This window comes from Peromyscus leucopus, chromosome 3 (genome assembly GCF_004664715.2).
Source record: "Peromyscus leucopus breed LL Stock chromosome 3, UCI_PerLeu_2.1, whole genome shotgun sequence".
NCBI classification, from domain to species: domain Eukaryota; kingdom Metazoa; phylum Chordata; class Mammalia; order Rodentia; family Cricetidae; genus Peromyscus; species Peromyscus leucopus.
The window spans coordinates 18,792,551-18,807,505 of NC_051065.1; positions in this window are offsets into that span (position 1 = coordinate 18,792,551).

Here is a 14,955-nt window from a genome sequence, read left to right on the forward strand (position 1 = left end):
ACAATAAATCTATATATCCTAGGCCTGGCAAAACAAGATACGTGGAGTAATGGGCTCAACTGACCAGAAGTTGAACTCAGGTGTGGAGCAATAAATCTGAATGTATATATCCTGGGTTCAACAAAAGCAGGACACAGGGAGTAAAAATGTATGTCTCTATAGATATCCTGAATCCTGTTATCCATCAGTAACCTCGTGTTTATAGTTCAGCCAGTAACTTCAAAGAACTACCTCACCCCTAACTCCCTCATCCAATCCCAAGCTGCATGTAAACCTTTCCTATATAAACCCCTTCAAGTGAGTGCTGGGGCCATCCTTCTCCACCCACTGTGTTGAATGTTGGATGCGGACCAAGCCCAAGCTTTCTTGTTATCAATAAACTCCTTTGTATTTTGCATTGTATATTGGCTCTATCGCAGTCTTGCTTGCGGGTCTTGTGACATGGGCACAACAGCTGCTAATGATGATAATTACAGGGAGGCTTGAACTGGGGTTCTGGCTGAGCATAGCTGTCAGCACAAAAGGTTGTCTAAATATTCCATTAGTAGAAAGGAAATGGTCCCCAATAAATGATGAAAAAGCTACAATAGAACACGAGAAATTCATATCAGGAGACAGCTAGTAATCAAAAGCCAGTATCACCAAGACTCCTTGAGCCTTGCCTTATCCTCTGGAAGGCCCTTGGCTTTTTTCAGGTATAGCTTTGTCATAATCAGCTGAATTCCTACTTTATATATATTGTTTTGCAACTTGCAGCACATTACCATTCCAAAAGGGAGTAACTGGGACATAGTGAGAAACTATTGGACCACAGTGAGCCAGAAACCCAGAAGAGCAACTTCAAAGCCTGCAGCTCCACGTCTGATGTCAGAAGGCTTAGCTAGATCCACCTCTCTAGCTTTGTTGCTTGCAGTATCTTTCTTCCTCTCATGCTGGTTCCACATCCTGTATCCAGCTCTCTCTGGCAAACATACCAGAGCTCAGGCGCCTCTAACACCTGTGGTCTCCACGGAACTCCAGGCTTCACTTTCACAGCTGCAAGCAATGACCTTTCGAGCTGTGCTACCTCCTCGGGATAGAGTCTGGCCTGCCTGAGTCAGATTTGCACCAGCGTTGGTTTGTTGTTGCTTTTAAGAAGCAAAGACTTCCTTAGCTGTCTCCTTTCACAAGCTGCAATCTCAGCTGGTTGGTATCTTTCCTTGACAGTATCCTTCCTTTCATACCTGGGAGGATTTGCCTTTTCTTAATCTCCTTGTCTCAGTACAAGCTTAGACTTCAACATTAAATTTTCTGCCGCTATTTTTGTCTTCAAACTGCACATTTTGTATTTCTTTTGCCCCACCTGCTCTTTTTCATTGTATACCTGCATAAGAGGGATTACTAATAACCATGCAACAGATCGGTGTTAGGCTGTATTAGTCTCTTACTTTTCAATTTAGTCTCGAGCAAATTTTGAGGACGAAGTTAAAAGGTAGCCAGTTTCTTTGCCAAAATATCACAGAAATGGCCTCTAGAAACAGCCATTGCTGTTAAAGTCTGCATTTGTCTCTGAAGCTCATTGAGCTGTGCCTCCATAGTCCATGTGGCTCTCAGCACTGCTGTCTCCCAAATAGCTCATAAGCCCTGCTTACAGCATTCAGTTGCTTTCCTGCTCCAAAGTCCTTAAACCTTCCACATTCCTCCAATAAATAACATGCCCAGGTGTATCACAGAAATACCTTATTCCTGGTACCAAATTCTGAAATAGTTATTTTTCTATTGTTGTGATATTTAGTATATATAATTATACACCCAATTATAAGTGTATATAATTAAGATATTAAGCTGGATTCTGTGGATCACAGATATCATTAATCAGTACAGTAATAAAATGACAATGTTCTTTTAAGAATCATTTTTATGTGTATGAGTGTTTTCTCTGCATGTATGAATATGTACCTAATATGTGTCTGGTACCCTTGGAGGCAAGAAGAGGGTGTCAGATATCTTGGAACAGAAATTATACATGGTTGTGAGCTGCATTGTGTGTGAGAAATAAGCCCCAGGTCCTCTACAAGGGCAGTAAGTGCTCTTAAGTGTCAAGCCATCCCTCCAGCCCTATAATGCTTACTTTGGAAGAGAAAGTCATTTCACACTGAGAGATGGCATTGTGTGTCTCTACTTTTTCTGAAACCTCTGGAAAAAACCTCTATTATCTTCAGATACCTCACCAGTTATTTGGAGATCACAGTAAATGTGCCATACCCATGGGTGAATCTATATAGAGAGAAGGCAGTAGCAACAGGAAGCAAAATGAGTTGACATAAAAATTTTCAGAAAGAAAAGTTAACAGGCAAAGGTAGACAGCGTGGAGCATGAGGCAAGATGCTTAGAATCTTGAGGAAGGCACAGCACTTCTCTGCTGAGAAGATGGACAAGTTGGGAGAAATGCTACATCGATTTTAGAGTCTTTTTTCTTATGTCTTTCACGATCCTTCAACAACATAACTAGTGACAGAAAATGTAAGCTGCCCACCAGTACCCATTGTCTTCTTCATACTTAGTAGCAAACCTGCTGTTTTTAGAGAAAAAAAAAATGTCACTAAGTTCTTCCACCCCTCATGATGAGGTGTGGTCAATGACTAAATTCCAGCTAAATATAGGTGAGCATTGGGTGGGATTTCAGATGACTGCTGATAAGAACAGATTCCATTTCAAAAAGAATAGAAAGAGATGGCACTGAGTGATGGCAAGAAACAACATTTTAAAACAATCTGGGACCATAAATAGCATCATGGTTATTTAGGAAAAGATCATTTGACACTCATTTTATTCAAATGTTTGATCCACTCATCTTGCTGACACTCTGTTGTGAATGGACCAACCTTCCAGTATTAAGCCCCCTTATGTTCCCCCACAGCTTCCTTTAATCATGGAGGGAAATACTTTAAACCACTGTTAACTACAATTTTTAAATCGTTCAGTTGAGAATTTAGTATTTTCAGATAATTGAGCTGATATTTTTCTTGAAATCTGGGTGTGATAGCCTTCAATTCTCTAGTTCCATAGTATAGAAAGTCCAACTCCTAAACTGTCTAATTCCTGATAATTGAGCTGATATTTTTCTTGAAATCTGGGTGTGATAGCCTTCAATTCTCTAGTTCCATAGTATAGAAAGTCCAACTCCTAAACTGTCTAATTCCTGGGGGACTGGTTGGTTCTTGGTATCTGACATCCATGTATCCTCTCTACCCTACTCACCCCTCTGAGAAGTTCACTTCCACATTCAGTTTTCCCAGCAGAATTCCTTAGCTTCATTCTGGTGACGTTGAAGGATATCACTGAGGAGTCATGCATAGGTGATAATGGTGGTGGTGGAGTCCTGGTCAGCCAGAGCTCACTGGACACAGCTTCTGCTCTCTGACCCACACTGTCATTGTCATGTCCTCTCTTCTACATAGCGGAGAGGCCTCCCTTACCTTCTGTTATCAAAACCAAGTTTATCTCCCTCTCTGAAGAGTCCAAATCAGGCAGCACCCTCATTTCAGAGACGCCAGGGATGTGTCTTTTACTTTTAGCCTTATTAACATGTTTTAAATAGAAACAGATGCCTCTCTTAGGGAATTCTAAATTTAGCTTGTGTGTGTGTGTGTGTGTGTGTGTGTATGTGTGTGTGTGTGTACATGTGTGTTTCAAATGGGCCCAATCTTCTCCAGATAGTTAGAATAAATTTTGCTTTCATAACCAATTACATTTAAAGCTTTGACAGCCTTCCCTGAGGTACATTTCAAAGTTCCCCACTTCCTTTGTGGCAACTCAGGAAGTTTGTAGTCCTCACATCAAACTGTACAGACTTCTGCTCCCACGTTCTCTCTTCTCTGGACCATCAAGAGGCTTCAACAAGAGGGATCTGGGAATGACTGTGTACTAGGGGTGCTTGGCCTGGGATGCAGGTGTGAAAGCCTCACATTGACCTGCACAGCTGCTTTGAGGAGCTCACATCTCTGCTTCATACCCTTAGGGATGCCCCATTTCCAGAGACAACAGTGTGCTGCTCACCTTCCTCAGGAAACTTCTGCCCCCAGGCATCCATCAAGGGAAAGTTTTTCTGTTTGGGGAACAGGTCACCCAAAGAATTGAAAGAGGCAGTGACTTTGGTACATGTGGCCCTTACCTAAAGTTTTTTCTTGGTAACAGTTTAATTTCATTCTTCACAAAATTATAATAGAAGAAATAAAATATATTGCATTTTCCTTTCTTTGGAGAACTTCTACATGTATCTGTTTGCTGTGAAATATTAGTGCTACATTTGTTTATGCTCTGGAACATTTGTTTAATGATGAAAAGATATGTTGCATTTGTTTAACTCCATGAAGCTATGTTATTGTGCCTGCCTAAAACACCTGATTGGTCTCAAAAAGAGCTGAACAGCCAATAGCAAGGCAGGAGAAAGGATAGGCAGGGCTGGCAGGCAGAGAGAAGAAATAGAAGGAGAAATCTGGGAGAAGAGATCAGGGAGTGAAAGGAAAAGGAGGAGGAGACATCAGGGGCCAGCCACCCAACTACACAGCAAAAGAAGTAAAGACAGGTATGTAGAAAAGTAAAAGCCCAGAGGCAAAAGATAGGTGGGATAATTTAAATTAAGAACAGCTGGCTAGAAACAAGTCAAGGTAAGGCAGGGCACTTATAAGTAATAATAATAAGCCTCTGTGTGATTATTTGGGAGCGGGGTGGTGGGCCCTCCCAAAAGAGTCAAAGAGTAAAATAAAAACCAACAACATCTGTTTGTAAAGCCTTTTGAGGCGTTGTGTATACCAGACATGCTTCCTTCATCTTTGAGGATGAGGCAACTTTCTCAGATTAAGAGCATGTTTGGGATCCTTTTGAGTATGTTGAAAAGGCCAGATAAAACCTGAGACAGTTCTGCTTTCCTATTACGGTGCTCACTTTCTCTATGTTTCTGGTGGTTTCAGCAACTTCCCATAAGGAATAAGAGAAGAGGGGAAGATGTACTCAAGGTGGTAGATCAATATGACTCTGTCTCTCTGTCTCTGTCCCTCTCTTTGTCTCTCTGTCTCTCTGTCTCTCTCTCTCTCTCTCTCTCTCTCTCTCTCACACACACACACACACACACACACACACACACACACACACACACACACACCAGGAGCTTTGGACATCTTCGTGGGTTTTATCACTCTTCCCTTTTCTCTTATTTTTGGATACCATGAGTATTTTAATGTTTTCATTACTGTTGCAAGAAGTAGTTTTGGGTTTACAGCAGCATAGAGCAACAGGCACAGGGATTTCCCATGTGCTCCTTATCCTATCATATGCATGTCCTCTCCCCTTCCTTCAATGGGAGTTGAAAGGGGAGAGGACATGCATATGGTGGGATAATGAAGTTATGTCTCTCTTGCCACAGTCCAAGACTCTCCATCAACATGCTGGTATCACTCCAACCTGTGGTTTATCTTGGATTCTTTCCTGGTGGTGTGCACTCTTTGTCTGGGCAGATGTAGAGGATGCTCTGACCATTGTGCCATGGATAGTATTTCCACTGCCTTTAATCTTTTGTGCTTCTCTTCCCGTCCTCTTCCTTTAACACTGGTAAACACTAATCATTTTATGGACTCCATAGTTTTACCTTTTCCAAAATGTCACACAGCTGGGATTATATAGTATTGAGGCTGTTTTTACTAGATTCTCATACTTAGTAACATATACTTTCGTTTTCTTTGTGTCTTTTCATGAATTGACACCTTGTTTCTTTTCAGCACCGAATAATATTCTGATTTCCAGCCATACCAATCTGTCTACCTAGTACCCACTGAACGGACATCTTTGTTCCTTCCAGGTCTTAACAATTACATAAAATGCTGCTACATGCATCCACGGACTAGTTTCTCTGGGAACAAGAAACAAGAACTTATGATTCAGGATAAGCGCTAAGGAACATAACTGCTTGTCGTAAATTAAAAATATGCTATGTTTCATAAGAAACTCCTACATTGTCTTCCAAAGTGGCTCTTTCGTTTTGTATTTCTGTCACCATTGAATGAGAGTTTCTGTTGCATTTACAGGGATGTGGTCTGTCAGTGTTCTGGGTTTTGTATAGTAATCTATTGTGATTGTCTTTACTGGCTGACAAAAGATGATTTGGAATATCTTTTCATATTGTTTTCTGTCATTCTTTATTTTCTTGGATGAGTTCTCTGTTGAGGCCTTTCACCCTTTTTTTAAGTGGAGTGTTTTTGTTATTGTTGAATTTCATTCATTCCTTGTATATTCCACATACTAGTCTTTTATCAGACATATCTTCTGTAAATAGTTTCTTATAGTCTGCAGTTTGTCTCTTCATTCTTTGGACAGTATCTTTCACTGTGCAGAAAACATTAATGAATCTAGAAAACCAATTATTTCTTCACAGAGTATGTTACTATTGTATCAAAAAAGTTTAGCAAAACCTATGAATTTCTAGATTCTATCCTGTTAGAAATGTTCATGGTTGTGTTTTATATTTGGCTCTTTGATTCATTTTTGCTAATATTTGTGTCATGTCCTTTTAAAAAGAGAACCAGAGACACACGTTTAAACATTGCCCTCTGGTTATTATTATACATAGATGTGCATACATGTGTACAAATATATAAAGAGAACCTGCTGAGTCTGTTGTTGTTTGTTAGAAGCCTCATCCCGGGAAGAAGCTATTTCTCCTTCTCTCAAGCAGCCGTTGGTTGCCTGTAGTTTTTTGTCTAGGGGTAGGGCCTCCAACAAAAAGAGGCCACCAATTTTAAAGGGAGTTGTAGGGGTTGGGAGGAGTTTAGAGGAAGGAATAGGAAAGGGGATGTGGTACAGTTATATTTTAATTAAAATATATTTTAAAAATTTCCCTTTGTCACAGAGTCACATGGAATGTCTGTGAAATATTTGGCTGCCTGAATCCTGCTCACACTTGTAGTTGTGTTTTGTTTTTTATGTTTACTAAAGTTTATGGGAACCCCAGGAGACTTTTGTGATAGCTGTGAGAGTTAAGCTGGTTCACAATAGAGGCCAATTTCCACTATAAAATATTGGAACCAAACAACTGTATTTTGTATCTTTCCCACAGACTATCTATCGTCTAGAGAGTTGATAGTTATGAGCATATTGTAACTTAGCATATGAAACAGGTACCTTTCAAACATGTTTTCTTCACAGATAACAAGGGCATGCTCCCTTGAATGTTTACATAAATTTACTTGGGAGGAATGAGATTCAAATACAAAACACCAAAAAAATGCAGACAGATTTTCAAAATGCTTTCAATGTCACATACTTGATTTTATGACTGGGTTGTGGATGTATTTGTAAATGCCATTATCAACTACATGGAAGCTATAGTTGTAATTTTAATAAAATGGATTAAATGGACTTTCAAGAACCATAAGATAGAGAGAATGCAGTCACTTATATCTTTTCAAATGCTTTTAAGGCATATATGTGTTAGATAATAAACCCTAGAAGAAATTGCTAAGCCTTAATGGATAGTAATAATGTGATGATAATGTAATAAGAGATCAGCTACCCTTAAGCTACTTCTCATAATACACTGATATTCTTAGAAATTCTGTTAGTTTTTCCTCTTATTTGAAGGATAACTAAGGCAGAATTCTGGAAGCCTTTAAGTTTTATTGTTTCTTCCTTCATCAATATTTATTGGTGCTCCTTGTCTGCAAGGGAAAAGAAAAGTACCTACAGCTATGTTAAGACAAAATGTAGAATGGCTACAAGAAGTATACCAGAGAACCCTTCAATCCACCAGGCAATCTAAGGAGAATTTGAACAATCAGGTATATGGGACATATAACCCTAGGTTCTCATTTGCAGGTAGCTCCTGCTCCCTTAGGCCTGGGCTTTGGAGACATCTAAGTCTCACCATAGTTGCTCTATATTTCATTGGCTTCTCCTGTGTTCTCACTTCCACAGTCCTGTGGCCCTGAGGCAGACACTGTGATTGGCAATGCTTCCAGACTGCTACCAATGCTATCACACAACACTCCTCTTTTGGACCCTTATCCAGGGACAGGTACCAATGTTTATACTATGAAATGGCCAGCCCTTGGTCTGACTCTCTCTGCAGAATTTTACTGGAAAGCAATGGCTGACTGTAGCAGATGGCATTACATCATTGCCCCTCTTCCTTTGCTTCACACCCCTCTTCCCTTCCCTTCCCCAGCCTGACAAGACCTGGTTCCTGGACAAATGCTCTTAGTCCAGCTGGTTCCTTCTTTCTCTGTTGCATGCAGCTGCTGGGAGAACTTCCACTTCACCTTCCTGCATATCTGTGAATAACTCTAAGTCAGGTCACTTTTTGGGGGATGCTCAGGGCAAGACTTGTGGAAAACTCATCCACAGGTAAAACAATGGTGCCTTCCTAAGAAGGCTACAATAAGAAATTAAAGGAAAAACCATAAAACCCCCTAAATCACATGTAAACTAGGTTAGCCCGAAGAAAATATAAAAAGCAAAGTAAAAGAAAAAAATCATTGAATCAAAATACTGGAAAGGAAACGTGCGCATATATCGTTCGCCGGTCACAGGATTCAGCAATGTGAGTATCCACACTGAGCAATTGCTGTTGCAGTGTCTACAGAGTTATCTCTAACGCGAAGGTCTGAACCAGCAATACGCGCAAGACATGAGCTATGGAGGATGAAGACTTCCAGAGTATCTTACCATGAGAATTTGAATACTGACTCTATTTTCTAGATGGTTCCTTGAAACTATTCCCTTTGATTTCTTTTTACTAATATATTTTCTACACCATTAATTATCTAATATGGTGAACATCTTTTATTCTTTTTGCGTAAATGGTTTAAGCAATTGGTCATTGTGGTCTTTGGAAGTTCCATATACTCTTATTCTGATTTCTTCTTGTCTGGCGGGTCTAATTGGGTCTCAAACTAGATACCCCATTATCACAAGAGTCCAGCCCATTCACCGGGATTAACATCCAGCAGTGCTCACATGTCTCTTATGTTTCTACGTGTTCCAGGCTGCAGGTAGGGTTCTTCAATAGTAATCACCAATGCGCGCTAAGTGATTCTAAGAGTTCATGTTTTTTAGCGCTTAAAAATTCCCCTAACATCTTCACATTCTCTAGGAGGGCGCTTGTTCTTGTCACAGCGCCAATGCGCCGCTATATTGCTCCCCTCCCCCTCACCTTCTCTCGCGCACTCAGAACAGAGTCAAATTAGTGTCTTCATTGTTCACTGCTCTTATTAGCAAGCTTAGCTGTTATCTTATGACTAGTAGTCTAGTTAAGGGCCATCTCAGCGGCCATAGGCTTCTAGCACCGATTAGCGAATGTAGTTTTCAAGAGGAAGTTCTCACGCGAAAAGTAGTAGAGAACTGGAGACCCTATCGAACTTATTTTTGTGAGAGAGGGAGGAGGCTAATGTAGGCAGTACAGATGCTATATTCCGCTATTTCTAACCCAGTTTTCATAGGGAAGCTGGGGCTTAACGCACCCGACTTGAGTGGAAAGTGTTATATCTCAAGACTGACTAGATAGGGTCATACACACTGAAACGGCCTGCAAAGAAGGAAAAGATTGCTCTAGAGTAACAGCATGGAGGGATTGAGGGCATAATACCCCAAGGATCAGGGCATAACGCCTCGGTTAATGTATAATACAAAATGAGAGGCCCAAATAGTTTGATTTTTGGGTTCCTTACCCTCCGTTTAGAGAAGCTGCATAGTTTAGTCTCTCCTTATCCGACGGCTACACTGTTATCCTAGTTCACAAGCAACAAGGTTATAGAAGTTCTGGCTTTCTTTAACCGAGATCAAGCGAGGAGAGTAAAGTAGGGGAGAGATCAAGGCCAGGGAGATCAAACGGACAACATTGATCAGAGAACAGAGCTGAAATGGAAGTGTATTTAAGAAGGTTAAGAGATGTTCTCACAATAAGTGGATTGATGTTGGTGCATTGCTACAATTTAAGACTTGCGAATTTGCAAATTGAAAAAGAATTGATATTTCTAGAACTCTCTTGGAAGCTGTAGAACTCTTTTGTGCGTAGATGAATCTAGTAAGGGTTTCTTCTACACTATAGCAATAGCTGAAGCATGAGGCATACCCACCGCAAAGTAGAAAAATTCTCGAGCGGAGTGTTGGCCAGCAAGGAATGGGATTTGGAGCATGGAGGCCTTCTCCTTAGAGCTGTGTGTTCCAAAGATTATCATCATCAATCATGTTATCTGGCTAGTCGGTACTCTGCAAGTCGTATTCTACCTGTTGCAAGTACGCGCGGTGGAGTATATTCACTCTGAGTGATGATGGTAATAAAAAGAGAGGGTATTATGAGTATCGTTTTTAGCACTCTGAAGCCTTACTCACGCAGCAGGCGTGATTCACCGATAATTGCAGGCAGTTGGTAGGTAAGTTCGCGGAGGGTGCAGTTGGGAGAAGAGTAAGGATTGGGGACGACAGATGAGGATATAGAATCTGGGACAGGAAGCTTGGGGAGAGATTGGGTGGGAAGCTTTGTGAGGGAAGTGAGGGTGGGGAAGATCAGGGCATAGGACTGAAGGTTGGGGGGAAATTAAGGATTGCGGAAGAAGGATCTCTATGATCTGTTGAGGCGCAGGGTCAAGAAAGAAAAGGCGCGGAGACTGAGACCGATTGAGTATAGTATTTATTACGAGGCGTACCGAACCTGAGAGATGAGACATGCGGGGGATAGTTGGATATCTGGGCAAGATAGGGTGTGGATTCCTCATGCTCTACTCGTGGTGTCTCTGAGGAGGACGCGCGCATCTTGGATCTAGGACAAGGAGGTCCGACTGGATTGAGAGTGGAAGCAATATGAGCCTATCGACAAATTGGGGAGGAGCGCATAAGGTATGTAAAGGTTAAAAAGCTGTGAGGAGCCTACAGAAATCGTGGACAGGGATGAGCGGGGGTAAAGGCTGCCACAGCATGTATGATGTGCTCTACACGAGTCTGTGTAATGATTAGTTACGGTGGTTTATTGTGTAGGTTGATGGAAGGGGAAGCGTACTAGCAACATAGAGGTTTGAGCAGAGGATGTTCTTGTATATTGTTAATGTAAGAACACTAATAAATATGTCTAGACTAGCTTGTTCAGTTCTAGGATTCTTTGCTCTAATGTGGTATTTAGCCTTGTAACACAAGGCTTGACTAGTGTAACAGTTCTTTTGATTACGCATCATGCTGGGCTATGCAGACTTTTTGGTGGTAGGCTAATCACTCACACAAATATAAGATCAGATGAGAACTCAAGTATATGATAAAGCCTATCTCCTGATTCAGAAAGCTAAACTCAAGCATTTAAACTTGCCTTCATCGATTGAACGTGTGTCAGAAATGGGTCGAGGTTGGACGATTGGCTCTTCTCTTGTTGATAAATCTGATTGACTAATTGTGATGAGCACATGTAATCAATAGAGTTTATAACAATTCTTCTCTTTCTAAAGATCAAAATTAAAATATATGTCGTAAACATATTATTCCTTGAGAACACACCATGTGTTACTAGATAACAAAATTTCTCTTGTCCCAAGAGGAATATAAATGTGTATATCTAATCAAAAGCTTATTAGGGTCTAATTTTAATTTGTCATAATAGATGTTGGTTCTTTAGTCTCCTTTTCTGAGCACTTTAGGTTTAGTTCTAAGTTTTTTAGAATTCTTTCTTATTATTCTTTCTGACTGAGTATTATAATATAGCGCATATTTACCGCTTACTTAGATTTTATCATTCTTTCTAGATTTTATGTAATTTTCACCAATCTCTGGAAATTTCTCAGTCACTATTGAAGTACTCCGGTTTGAGCCATCTTAATTCTTTCTTTCAGTTTTCTTAATCGCGCATGGTAGCAATCATTTATATTCTCTTAGTGTTGTCTCACTCAGGTCTTCTTCAACAAACTACATTGTTTATCATTTTCATTGGTGTAGCTTTTTAACATCGTGATGTTCCCGATTCGTTTGGGTGGAGGGATATCTAAATGTGATGGAATTCACTTAAGTCACAAAAGTTATATTGCTCTAGCTTGGAGTCCTCAACACTGCTCATTGCCAGCCAAGTATTTCTTAGGGTTTTTGTTCAAGAATTTTTAAATTATTGCCCGATATGGACTTCTGGAGGGTGGGGGCGGTGTTTTGAGCGTTTTGTAGGTTAATTCTGACTAGGATCCCAGGCTCACCCCCAATCTCTTTCTCTTCCAGGATTAAAGGGACTCTTACCAATTTGGAGGATTAGCGCCTTACAGTTCGGGCAATTGCTATAATCATTCTTTTGTTTTCTTTTTCTTATATTTTGATATGTATTTAAGGCGGGTCTTTTATCATGAGTTTCTATAAAGATAGAAGTTTCCAGGGCTGTTTCTACGGTATATTCCAAAGATTGTTATGGTTAAACGAAAAGAAAAACATAAAATCATTTGGCTCATTTACTTATTATAAACATTCAATGCTACTATCAAAAATTTACATATTCATACCAGAGAAATTATTATAACGAGGTTCTAACTGTGTATATTGGATGAGTATGCATACTAAAAGTGTTGTAAGTGGAGAATGGTATATCTAATATCCAGACGCGAGGATTATACATCAAAAATATCTGATTTTGTTAAGTAAAATAGTTTAGGACTGGTGGGGATTTACTCTTGTCTCTGATGCATTATAATTTAATATGAAAAGTTGTGATTGAGGACTAAGTTATTCTTAAGTATTCTTTATGCTGGTATTTCTTGCCGTCATTTGTACGACATGTCGCACACCTCGAGACTAGTTATAAAAACATTCTTTTGTAGAGCTTGGAATGCAGTCTCTACCCATTCACACAGGGGCCATGGCCATGAACCGCAGCTGATGGGTACTTTGAGGATTAAAACATTGATGGATAGAAGATTATACAGAACTCACTTCGCGTGTAATTCTTAGGAAAAGACGAGTAGGATAACCAGTACTTAACATATGCAAAATAGACTACAGTAACACTGTCCTAGATACGCAGAATAATCTCCTTGGTACTTCTACAGTGTCTCGGTGAGTGTGAATGCACTTGTAAGCCTACCAGTTGCTGCGGTAAGCAGGGAACAGTCCCACCAGTATATTAGTAGGGAAACAGGGTTTTTTGGTGCTTCAGGGTTGTTTACCACATATTTATTCTTGCCTACTCCATTCCAGGCAATGTGGACCCACAATTAGTTAGGGCTTGTACCCTAGTTTAAGTGTCGCGCTTCTTGAGCGAAGGTTCGCTTATGCTTCTTCTTACCAGTTCACTCTTTGATCCAAGTCACCATGACCTCTAAAAGATTTTCCACTCTCTTATTAGCTCATGCTGCAGCTTCACTAGCAGTAGAGAGTATACCTAACTAGGAAAGCCCAATTCTGGTCTGCGTAAAGGGACTGTTTCTGAGGATATAATTAACGCATTATGCTACTCAAAGCGGACATGAGTAAAGACAAGAATTCGACTTTCACACCCAAGTAGTCGGGATACGAACCTTCTAAACATGGACTACAGAGCCAGAACAAAACCAAAAAAACGGAAGGATGAGGGTTGAGAATAGCCCCCTCACTCGCCCTTTCTCTACTCGCTCTCAGAGCATAGGGTTCTCACACATCCATTTCTCTCCACTAGTGATCTGTTTCTGGGCAGTTTGGTGAGGTTACAGCATGGTTTTCTCGCATGTATACTCTAAGGGGCTTATAAGGATATTGGAACTTGACTCAGCATGCTAATATCACTTTGTTGTTCTTCTCTCAGAATCACACCTATTTTGCTTTTTTTATTGTTTCACCAAATATCAGTATTGCTTTAGGATTCTTCCTAGGGTTGCAAATGATCCCATCAGTTGTGAGACTCTCCACCAAATCTCTTCCTCATTTATATATGTTACGCCAGTTTTCCCAACTTAACGCCTCTTTATTACAACTCCTCCCACCCTCCATCTCTCTTCTCTCCAAATCCTATATTCTAATTTATCTATCAATACAATACTTCTTACTGCTTTTCTTTAAATTCTAGGTAGGCTCTACGCGTTATATTCTGTTGGAGAATCCATTGACTAGATTTACATATTGGTGTAGATATACGGGCTCTCTATTAACCTCCTTTTCCAGACAAAAAATCTTACATACATTCTGAAGGGCGACATTGCAATTACCATATTCCCGGTTCATTAGTCTCCTGGTAAAGTAGACGATCACCATGAGTTTCAATTTAATATCCAATTGCATTCTTAACCCAACTTAATACCACACTGTTCAGGAGAGCTCAACGGCCAATTCTTATAAGTGTGCTAAAGAACTACATGAGACAACACACAATACACGCTTCCTAAAGGTGTATCTATTCGGATAAACACATCAATATTGGTTAATTGTTGCTCTACAAGTGTTATTTGAACTTGTGAGAAGTCAAGATAAGATTAGTAGTCATCGAGACACATCTAGCGCTATTCTTACTAGGTTATAACATCTCTAGGAACACTAGCTAAGTCGTTCCAATATTAATAAATAAAAAGGTATCATAAAATAAACATATAGTGAGGAGCATTTGAGCCACAATATTAGCTGTTAATATTTTCCAACATGGAGCGCACCAATTAGAATAGCAAGCCTTACACCAAATTGTCAAAAACAATATTAAAAAAAGATCATTGGAGAGTACGTGAATTACAAGAATCAGAGCAGGAATGAATATGCATGACTTGATTGGCTCTACATGTGATTGCACGGGAATGTATAATTTAACACATTTCCACAATCAGGGTTATTACAACTATTCAACTCTTATCTTTGGTAGATCATAGGAAGTTCAAAAAGATAATTCATATTGTGTGTTAAAAAATTATTGACCCTATAAAAACGATTACATTTAAATAAACACATAATATGTCTTACACACACACATTCGACACATAATAGGTTATACCTATTATACCTAAGGTGATA